This window comes from Cherax quadricarinatus, chromosome 20 (assembly GCF_038502225.1).
Source record: "Cherax quadricarinatus isolate ZL_2023a chromosome 20, ASM3850222v1, whole genome shotgun sequence".
Lineage (NCBI taxonomy): Eukaryota > Metazoa > Arthropoda > Malacostraca > Decapoda > Parastacidae > Cherax > Cherax quadricarinatus.
The window spans coordinates 46,528,737-46,541,076 of record NC_091311.1 but is presented as its reverse complement, the minus strand read 5'-3'; positions in this window follow the sequence as shown (position 1 = coordinate 46,541,076).

The window sequence follows — 12,340 nt, the reverse complement described above, 5'->3', positions numbered from 1 at the left end:
GTGGGTAGTGAGGATGGTGGGTAGTGAGGATGGTGGGTAGTGAGGATGGTGGGTAGTGAGGATGGAGGGACGTGAGATTGGTGGGTAGTAAGTATGGAGGGTCATGAGAATGGTGGATCGTGAGGATGGTGGGTCGTGAGGATGGAGCGTCGTCAGGATGGTGGGTAGCGAGGATGGCGGGTCGTGAGAGTGGTGGGTAGTGAGTATGGAGGGTCGTGAGGATGGTGGATCGTGAGGATAGTGGGTCGTGAGGATGGAGGGGGGTCGTGAAGGGGGTAGACACGGGCCGTGGTGGTGAAAGGGATCGTGTGAGTGAAGGGGTGTCGTGAAGTGTAGGGCAGGGGGAAGGTCGTGAGAGGTTGTAGCGATAATGTGTAGGGACGGGGGAGGGACCTTGAGAGAGTGTAGGGACTGGGAAGGAATCTTGAGAGGGTGTAGGGACTGGGGAGGGACCTTGAGAGGGAGCAGGGACGGGGCAGGGACCTTGAAAGGGTGTAGTGACGGGGAAGGGATCTTGAGAGGGTGTAAGGACTGAGGAGGGACCTTCATAGGGCGTAGAGACGGGGAAAGGATCTTTAGAGGTTGTAGGAACGGGGAAGGGATCTTGAGAAGGTGTAGGGGCGGGGAAGGGACCTTTGGAGGGGTAGGGACGGGGTAGGGACCTTGAGAGGGTGTAGGGACGGGGAAGGGATCCGGAGAGTGTGTATGGACGGGTTAGGGACCTTGAGAGGGCGTATGGACGGGGGAGGGACCTTGAGAGGGTGAATGGACGGGGAGAGACATTGTGAGAGTGTAGGGACGGGGTAGGGACCTTGGAAGGGTGTTGGGTAGGCTGTGTCTTCAGGGCGGTGGGAGGGAGAGAGGGCAAGTGACCAGGATCGTCCAGTAACTACCAAGAACTTGCAGCGCCCGGGGCCAGGCAAGGCTCACTAACAAACAAAGATGTAGAGATTTACCCCATTCTTCCAGCAACCTTCCAGACTTTAAAACAAATCTATTTCCCCTCCTGCCATCCCCATCCTCCCCATCTCCCTCTCTCCTCATAAATATCAAAGTCATATATGTGTTTCTAACAAACAAAAAAAAAAAAAGGAAATTTAATTTTGTTTAAGGAAAACCAATAGGAAGACAGAGAAAAATGTTTAGCAAAGACTGGAACTCTGCAGAGAAGTTGTCAGATCTTATTTGTTCAAAGTTTAAAGACTTTGGAATCGGTTTTCGATGCGGGAAGATGGCACGAAGCCGGATATTTCTCAGGAGACACTAACTAAATCTGGAGATGGTGGTGAAGGGTGGTGATGGTGGTGGTGGTTGTGAGAGTTGGTGGTGAGGAAGCGTTATAGTGGTGGTGATGAAGGTTGGTGATCGTGGTTAAAGGTTGTGGTTGTGAGAGCTAGTGGTGACGAATTGTATTAGTGGTGGTGGTGGTGGTGAGTAATGGTGGTTATGGGTAAGGTGAAGAGTGGTGGTTGTGAGAGTTTGTGGTTAGGAACTGTGGTGGTGGTGGTGTGGGGTGGAAATAGGGGTTGTGGTGATAATGGGTAATGGGGGTAAGAGGTAGTGATGGTGGGGTTTGTTGGTGGCAAAGGAAGGTGGTTCTAGTGGTGGCTGTGAAAGTTAATGTCGGTAATGGGTGGTGGTCGTGGTAGCAAGGAGTTGCAGTGGTGGTGGTAGCAAGGGGTAGCAGTGGTGGTGGTGGTAGCAAGGGGTAACAGTGGTGGTAGTTGTGGTGATGGTAGCAAGGGGTAACAGTGGTGATAGTAGTGGCGGTGGTAGCAGTGGGTAACAGTGGTGGTAGTAGTGGTAGCAATGGGTAACAGTGGTGGTAGCAGTGATGGTGGTAGCAATTGGTAACAGTGGTGGTAGTGGTAGCAATGGGTAACAGTTGTGGTAGTAGTGATGGTGGTAGCAATGGGTAACAGTGGTGGTAGTAGTGATGGTGTTAGCAATGGGTAACAGTGGTGGTAGTAGTGGTAGCAATGGGTAACATTGGTGGTAGTGGTGATGGTGGTAGCAATGGTAACAGTGGTGGTAGTAGTGGTAGCAATGGGTAACAGTGGTGGTAGTAGTGGCAGCAAGAGATAACAGTGGTGGTAGTAGTGACGGTGGTAGCAATGGGTAACAGTGGTGGTAGTAATGGTAGCAAGCGGTATCAGTGGTGGTAGTAGTGGTAGCAATGGGAAACAGTGGTGGTAGTAGTGGCAGCAAGGGGTAACAGTGGTGGTAGTAGTGGTGGTGGCGGTGGCAGCAATGGGTAACAGTGGTGGTAGTAGTGGCAGCAATGGGAAACAGTGGTGGTAATAGTGATGGTAATAATGGGTAACAATGGTGGTAGTAGTGGTAGCAATGGGAAGCAGTGGTGGTAGTAGTGATGGTGGTAATAATGGGTAACAGTGGTGGTAGTAGTGATGGTGGTAATAATGGGTAACAGTGGTGGTAGTAGTGATGGTGGTAATAATGGGTAACAGTGGTGGTAGTAGTGATGGTGATAATAATGGGTAACAGTGGTGGTAGTAGTGATGGTGATAATAATGGGTAACAGTGGTGGTAGTAGTGATGGTGGTAATAATGGGTAACAGTGGTGGTAGTAGTGGTAGCAATGGGAAGCAGTGGTGGTAGTAGTGATGGTGGTAACAATGGGTAACAGTGGTGGTAGTAGTGATGGTGGTAATAATGGGTAACAGTGGTGGTAGTAGTGGTAGCAATGGGAAGCAGTGGTGGTAGTAGTGATGGTGGTAACAATGGGTAACAGTGGTGGTAGTAGTGATGGTGGTAATAATGGGTAACAGTGGTGGTAGTAGTGATGGTGGTAATAATGGGTAACAGTGGTGGTAGTAGTGATGGTGGTAATAATGGGTAACAGTGGTGGTAGTAGTGATGGTGGTAATAATGGGTAACAGTGGTGGTAGTAGTGATGGTGGTAATAATGGGTAACAGTGGTGGTAGTAGTGATGGTGGTAATAATGGGTAACAGTGGTGGTAGTAGTGATGGTGGTAATAATGGGTAACAGTGGGGGTAGTAGTGGTGGAAGCAGTGGTGGTAGTAGTGATGGTGGTAACAATGGGTAACAGTGGTGGTAGTAGTGATGGTGGTAATAATGGGTAACAGTGATGGTAGTAGTGGTAGCAATGGGAAGCAGTGGTGGTAGTAGTGATGGTGGTAACAATGGGTAACAGTGGTGGTAGTAGTGATGGTGGTAATAATGGGTAACAGTGGTGGTAGTAGTGATGGTGGTAATAATGGGTAACAGTGGTGGTAGTAGTGATGGTGGTAATAATGGGTAACAGTGGTGGCAGTAGTGATGGTGGTAATAATGGGTAACAGTGGTGGCAGTAGTGATGGTGGTAATAATGGGTAACAGTGGTGGTAGTAGTGATGGTGGTAATAATGGGTAACAGTGGTGGTAGTAGTGATGGTGGTAATAATGGGTAACAGTGGTGGCAGTAGTGATGGTGGTAATAATGGGTAACAGTGGTGGCAGTAGTGATGGTGGTAATAATGGGTAACAGTGGTGGTAGTAGTGATGGTGGTAATAATGGGTAACAGTGGTGGTAGTAGTGATGGTGGTAATAATGGGTAACAGTGGTGGCAGGAGAGAATCATAACGCTCTACCTCCTGCTTACGTATCTCCTCAATAAATAAATGTTTATTAACACTAGTACACTGTATTTTAAACCCTTGTCGTTTAAATGACTTAAATTTTACAAATTATGAAAAAAAATCTCAAAATTGTTTAATCAGTGTTTGTCATCTATAATGTCAGAATTCTTAGAATATACACACGCATCAAATTTCTATCATATAACCATCACACTTCAGTGGTTGGTATACAATACTTTGATAATTCCCTTCAGTCAACTGTACCTCTGAAAATTATCAGTGAAACTCAGTTTTAATATTTGGTAACTATCATATCCAGCTTGAAAAGGATGATTTTAAAACCCATGAATTTTAAATATTTCGTAACCTCTGTGATTGAATATAAATACCTGGTAGATTGTGATTGCTGAAGGCAATATAAAATTTGACACCTGTAGATTGGTGCTATATCAAAAAAGTTCAAATACTTAAGGAATTAATACAGCGGATCACATAAATTTTTTTGCAGTAATATTACTGGCAAAGTCGAAGGAGAAGAAACCATATGACGGGCGGGGATAGAACCCGCGATCACAGAGTCATAAAGCTCTGCTCATCGCAGAGTTGAAAGATGGATTTTTATTAAACGCAAGAAACTGGTATAAATTGAATTTGTTTATATTTACAGCCTATTGACTAGCTAGTGGTTAATTAAGGCTACATAACACAGTGTCACCACCAGACAAAAATACGGAAATAGGGAGGACTAAAGCATACTCTGGGTAGATATATATATACTCTGGTTTGGAAGGGAATAAACGTTATAAAATATGCATCGTTTTGGGATGAAAAAACGTTATTGATTGAAAGTGTTCGGGAGAATTCTTTGACGCCTGGTAGATGGTAGATAAAGTAGCTGACTGCCATTAAACGTGAAAAAACGAGAACTGATTAGTTGGCTACTGTTATATGAGGAGAGACTGATTGCTGTTAGGGAGAGAAAAAGGCTGACATGTGTTACAAGAGTAAAACTGGCTAGTTGCTGTCAGACAGGATGTGGAGAGGTAGAAGCTCGTTGGTTGCTGTCAGACAGGACGGGGATGGCGGGAAAGGCTAACTCTTTGGTTGCTGTCAGACGAGGGAAGGGGGGAGAACTCTGCTGGTTGTTGTTAAGCGTTGAAAACTGACTGGTTGCTGTCTGTTGGACGGGGAAAACTTCTTAGTGCAGTGAGTGGGAATAAACATTGGGAGACGTCTGAGGCGTCAGTATGTTAGGTGACCAGGTCATATACTGTGATATATCAAACACAGGGTTCTAAAGTACTCTTTCTTGAGGTATTTTATTTTTCTTGCGTTGCTTATTCTCCTCATTAGCTATACATCGTCCATAAACAAGTATATGTTCGATTATCTATACAGGTTCGTCGTTTTGCAAGTGACAGAAATTCTCCCTTACTAATTCCTTGAACGGCCAAAGTACTTTTTACAGCAGTCCTTATCTGTTCTTTAAGTTTGCAGAAATCTCCTGTGGGGTACAGTACCAAACTCCTCACAGTGTAAGAACAGTGTAACCCAGCTAGAGACACTGGTAACCCAGCTAGAGACACTGATAACCCAGCTAGAGACACTGGTAACCCAGCTAGAGACACTGGTAACCCAGCTAGAGACACTGGTAACCCAGCTAGAGACACTGATAACCCAGCTAGTGACACTGGTAACCCAGCTAGAGACACTGATAACTCAGCTAGAGACACTGATAACCCAGCTATAGACACTGGTAACCCAGCTAGAGACACTGGTAACCCAGCTAGAGACACTGGTAACCCAGCTAGAGACACTGATAACCCAGCTAGAGACACTGATAACCCAGCTAGAGACACTGATAACCCAGCTAGAGACACTGGTAACCCAGCTAGAGACACTGATAACCCAGCTAGAGACACTGGTAACCCAGCTAGAGACACTGATAACCCAGCTAGAGACACTGATAACCCAGCTAGAGACACTGGTAACCCAGCTAGAGACACTGATAACCCAGCTAGAGACACTGATAACCCAGCTAGAGACACTGGTAACCCAGCTAGAGACACTGATAACCCAGCTAGAGACACTGGTAACCCAGCTAGAGACACTGGTAACCCAGCTAGATACACTGGTAACCCAGCTAGAGACACTGATAACCCAGCTAGAGACACTGATAACCCAGCTAGAGACACTGATAACCCAGCTAGAGACACTGATAACCCAGCTAGAGACACTGGTAACCCAGCTAGAGACACTGATAACCCAGCTAGAGACACTGATAACCCAGCTAGAAACACTGGTAACCCAGCTAGAGACACTGGTAACCCAGCTAGAGACACTGATAACCCAGCTAGAGACACTGGTAACCCAGCTAGAGACACTGGTAACCCAGCTAGAGACACTGATAACCCAGCTAGAGACACTGATAACCCAGCTAGAAACACTGGTAACCCAGCTAGAGACACTGATAACCCAGCTAGAAACACTGGTAACCCAGCTAGAGACACTGATAACCCAGCTAGAAACACTGGTAACCCAGCTAGAGACACTGATAACCCAGCTAGAAACACTGGTAACCCAGCCGGAGCCGGGCGGTAGTTGACATCCGAGAGTCTGCTGATTTTGTTGGATGCACCATAGACATGTGGCTCCTCCTGCATGATAGAATAATAATAGGACTGACTATTGTTAATCTCCCTCAATCATAAGTCAATGAAGTTCAGTTGAAGATCTTTACGTATTATTTCTCTCAGTGTTTATTAGTGTTAATGTTGTTATTCTCTTCTATTAACCACGTTGATACAGACAGCAGTCGTAAGATATTTTTTTTTCAGTTTTTCTTTAATGTCCTATTAATCTGAAAGTGTACAAAAACTTAGAGGGTCCGAGAGAGCCTACTAAAGTTGGTCTGTTCCATTAGCCACACGTCATTATTAACAGCGCGATACCCCTGTGAATTTCTTCTTTTTGTCTCTGACAAACCACAGGTTAGCAATGGAGAGCTGACACAAGAGACAGAGAGTCTGGTGCTGAAAGTATTCTGTCACAGGTCGGACGAGGCTGTCTGGGACAGGAATCAGCTCCTGTCACCTTGTACATGACATACAAGTTCCCTGTCACCTAGTACACGACGTGTAGGAATTTGGTATCCTGCAAAATGAGGCAGGATCTTATCCATTTTATAATCTCTCAATGTTAGGTGGATGTGTCGGGGTACCTGTGTCTTCCTCACTCACGGGTGCTTCCCCTTTAGGCAGAGTCTTTTGAGGACTGAGTTCTCTTGTCGAGATAAAATTAACGTAAGTGCGTTTAACATTATCCTAAATATCTATTTTTAGAGTAATGTTCAAGCATACTTCATGATATGTATGACTTCTCCTTACGTTATTCCAGCAAAAAAAAAAAAAAAATACACGCTTCAGTAAGCAAGTAATAAATCAAACTTCTTAACAATGGTTGTAGTCAGCAGAACATGAATTACAGAGTTAATACATAAACAGTGCTTTGGTGGCTTGATTAAGATTCCAGAGTATACGTTAATTAATGCAGAGAGGGGAGCGATCAGCAGATGACTGGCGTACGGCGGTCGAGGAGGCAGATAGACAGATCATAAAGAGACGTACTGGACGTGTGATGCGGGTGACGCTGGAGACCAGAGGACGTAGAGGGGCAGTCACTCCAGCAGTAGTTCCTGTTCTGGCCTGCCATAGTACAAACAGCTACACAGTTTTGATTGCCCCCGACATGGTGTCGACACCAATGAAAGGATCTTATGACAAAGTTCCGTGTCACTTGATTTTTCCCTCACGAATAAACCAGTAACAAAACCCGAGGTCATCGTTTCCAGTGGTGTGGTAACAACGGTGCCCACGTGTCTTAACCCAGAGATCATCGTACAGATCTTAAAATTTTGATGACAAGTTTCAGATCTGAGATTCCCTCCATAAGTATCCAGGCGCTCAAACCACACAAGCAGCGTCTAGACCAGAGGATCTGATAACCTAGGCTTCACTCTACTGCTAATCAAAACGGTTTGAGGAGGATTGACAGTAAAATCTTGCAAGGAGAATTATAAATCCGCGGGGGATATGACAAGATTAATATGACAACTGTCACTGGCACAATATGATAACATACTGTCCCAAAAACGGTAATTAACAAAACTGCTATCTGTAGTCCCGCTGGTGCATCTCTAAACCCAACGTAATGAACGCAGTAGCATATGAGTACTTAGAGACCTTTAATTATCTGGGTTGAAAAGGATCTGCCTTGGATTGTAAAGGACCTGCCTAGTATGGGCCAACAGGCCTGCTGCAGTGTTCTTCCTTTCTTATGTTCTTATATAACTTTGATTTCTGACCATCTCATTGAAAAGTTTTTAAGAATCAGCATTACGAATATAGTGTGACAGATGGAATAAGTCGAACATGATTTATTAGAAGTGTGTTCATATCATCGGGTTGTAATCTGAACCCGAGAGAGTGTTTCGTAGCCACTCGTAGTCTCACAACCGATGAACTCGGGATCCGATTCCTTGCAATTAGAGACGTATGAGCAAGTCTCTTTACATCTTTCGTTGTGAAGCTCAACCTAGGGTTATATTGCATTTTGTATCATTTGTTCGCGATTTTTAAGCCTGGCTAACCGGTTTCCACACACACACACACACACACACACACACACACACACACACACATGGTGTGTTGTTGGTGTTGCTGCTGCTGGTGATGTTTCTGGCGTAGGTGCTGCTGGTGTTGCTGTTGGCGTAGGTGCTGCTGGTGTTTCTATTGGCGTAGGTACTGCTGGTGTCGCTGGAGTTTCTGGGGTGAGAGTGTATGAGAGTGAGGAGATTCAATGCTAAAAAGAAAAAGAAAGGAGGGGAAAGAGAAGAGTATGAGGGAGAGAAGTGAGGGGAAGGAAAGTATGAGGTGAGAGTAAGGGGGATTAAAGAGGTGTGGAGTTTAAGAGAGAGAGAGAGAGAGAGAGAGAGAGAGAGAGAGAGAGAGAGAGAGAGATGAAGGAAGGTAAATAATAACAGTGTTGCAGGTGCTCGCTCGCTGGTTCAATATCTTGTAAATTAATGACACAAATAAATCTAGCTAAAGTGTTTGGCTTGAGGTTATTGTGTTAATATATCAGAGCGTGTGTGAGTGTGTGTGTGTGTGCCCACTTAGTTGTGGGTGCAGGGGTCGATTCACGGCTCCTGGCCTCGCCTCTTCACTGGCCGCTGCTAGGTCACTCTTCCTGCTTTAGCATACCTCTTCTTAAAGCTATGTATGAGTCCTGCCTCCACTACAACACTTCCCAGACTGTGTGTGTATGTGTATGTATTTGTGTGTGTGTGTGTGTGTGTGTGTGTGTGTGTGTGTGTGTGTGTGTGTGTGTGTGTGTGTGTGTGTGTGTGTGTATATGTGTGTGTATGTGTGTGCGCGCGTCTATTCTCACCACACTGTATTCACCTGATTGTGGTTTCAGGGGTCGATTCTAATGTCCTGGCTCCGACTTTCTGCTGGCCGCTACTTGTTTCACTCCTGTGTGATCCCTATCATACCTATTCTTCAAGCTGTGTATGAAATCTGCCTCTATCAGTTCACTGACTGGTTGTTCCACTTCTAAGGGTAGAAAAGGTATTTCCTAACATCCCCATGACTCCTATCTGCTTTTAACATCCAACTCTGACCGTATGTACCTAAGACGCCTCTCAAACAGAATTTCTTTACTCTCATTTTCAATTCCTCACAGTGTTTTGTACGTCATAATCATATCACCTCTGATCCTTCCGTCCTCTAGTGTCGCCAGGTTTAGCTTATCTAGCTTCTAGTCGCAGCTCACACCCCTCAGCTCTGAGACCAGTTTCTTTGATAAGCTGTACAAAGTGTAAATGAAGTTTTTCAACAGTGATTCCCTCTGCTTGGTGAAAAACACCAATACATATTAACCATTCCTCCTCCTTCATGTTGGTGGAGCTGCTGACAGCAAACTGTCTGCACAACTGAACTGACAGAAGTAGAGCGAGCGAAAGCTGACGTCACGAGTTCACTGAGACCAAATATACTGGAGAGAAACTATGACCTTTAAAAATGTCATAACATATTAGCCAATCAAAGACCAGAGAAATGATAGACGTAACCAGAGAATGACAGAAAATGAAGTGAAGTCAATGAGTCCATTGACTTCATCTAGCTCAGGGATTCTCAACTTTTCCTCCATCATTAACCCTATCAACATATATTTTTCCATTTACCCCTTTACTTCCATACAAAAAAAATATCGTTATAAAATGACAGAAAAACAAGGTCAGAAAAAAATAAATTATTCAGATTTTGCACAAAAATAACAATATACATTCGTATCACCAAAAATAAAAAAAATAAAACATTCCTTTGTAAGGAAATAATTATACATTATGAGGTACATCAAATATTTACCCCTTGACATGTAATTTTCTTACCCCCAAAGGGGTAAATTTACCCTTGGTTGAGAATCACTGATCTAGTGTATACAAACCCACTCTCATATTAATCTATACATGCAATATACTGCTTTCAAAAACAAATACAATATAATATTTATTTATCCTTTCGAAAGTAGGTTCCCAACTCTGCATCCTCCAGACTAGCAGAGCATAATTAAGAATCTAAACGCACACAGATATATACAATAAAGGAAATAGACCTTATTTACTACTGTTACAATGGTCAAAGTATGCATAGAAACTGAAGAAAGTGCTGAAGTATGCAACAAAAAAAATTCTAAAAACTAAGGAGTATGAAGTGAACCTATCGACACTGGAAGACAAGAACCAGGGAGACATGATAACGGCATACAAATTACTCAGAGAAATTGATAGGTTAGACAGAGATAGGCAATCTGAGAAGAGAGATGTATGTATTCGGGGACACAGATGGAAGTGAAAGACACAGACAAGCCACAGAGATGCAAGTTTCATAACGGACGGGAAGTGCAATGACCTCTAGGAAGGAACAGCGGAGACAGGTTCCATACACAGCTTCAAGAGCAGGTATTAAAGGGCCAACTAGGCTAGGAAGTGAATCTAGCAAGCGGTAAGATGAGGGGCGGGGCTAGGAGGTAGGACTCGCTCTACCCATGAGAGCGTTCCCACTCATATGTTGATTATCAGCACTTGAGAGGGATACCACTCATGTATTGATCATTGAGGGATACCTAGATGCTAGAGTAGGGCTCCTGATCTAAGGAATTGAAGCTATCTTCCTCTTGCCTGGATAAAATCTAATTTCTTCCCAGTCTCCAGCTACTGTATGGCTCTTACGAGTTTGCAGCTTCCAATTAATTATAATAACCAATGAACAATCAATAAAAACAACTACAACCAATAAAAACAACAGGAACAACTACAATAACAACAATCAACAACAATGGCAACTACAATAACAGCTAACAACGGTAATAACCACAATAACAACAGCAACAACCACCAACAACGGCAAAAGCTACAATAACAACTAGGAACGGCAATAGGCAATAACAATAACCAACAACGGCGACAACTACAATAACAACAACAATCAACAATAATGAGGATGTGGGACTGATACACACATTATGTGCATTATAACAAACCACTTAGTTCAGGCCTCCCACACACAAGGCACAATTGTTTCAGACTCCTACACACAAGGTACAATTGTTCCAGCCTTCCACACACGAAGATAAATATGTTTTAGTTCCTCCACACACAAAGATAAATTTGTTCTAGTTCCCCCACACACGAAGGTGGGTTTTTTTTCACTCCCACACACAAAGGTAGGCTTATTTAAGCCCACACACGAAACTAGATCTGTAGCAGCCCGACACAAACAAAAACAGACCCATTACAGCCCAACACAAAAGCAGACAAGTCACAGTCCATCACACACACCACTTATACTCAAACAACTTAAAACACCAACTACAACCCACTCACACTGCCACAACCAAACAAACCACCACAACCAAAGCGTGCACCAACTTCAACCACACAACAAGCCCCAACCAGACTCTACAGTGACTACATCTACGGCAACAATAACCCCAAATGACGACCACGATAACTACATTACCAACCAGAGGAGCCAAAAACCACAGGTGAGTCTAGAGGTGGTTGCCAAAAGGCAGTAAACAAACTGTCTGGGTGGTATACATCACACAAGAGCGGATGTTGCCACACTCGCTCATTAAACTCTCCATCTTCTGACACGGACAATCCTCGTATAATAACAGTCTGTTTAACCAGTGGACAACAAAAAAAATTCTAATAATAATTACGTGCTATAAAAAGAATCTAAAATCTGAGAGACTCGCTGGGGGGAAAAAGAAAACTCTCATCGTAAAATAGAAAATGGGAGAACGAGAATTGAGTGAAGGAAGAGAATGGAATGAACGAAGGAGAATGGAGCAAAAGCAACAGAACAAAATAAGAGAATGAAAGAAACAGGGAGAATGAAACATGTTGAACGAAACTAGAGAAAAACAAAATTTTTTGGCTTTTCTTATTCCTTTAATTTGACTTCTCTTCATTTAAGAATATTGGTCCATTAAGTGCCACCTGTCTTCTCTTGTTTCCCCTCTGTAAATGTTTATCTTCTGCGCCCAAGACATGCTTTTATCTGTTGTTTGATAAATTACACACATGTGCAACATTGAGTATCTTTAATGAGGAAACGTTTCGCCACACAGTGGCTTCATCAGTCCAATACAAAGAAGAACGGTGAAGA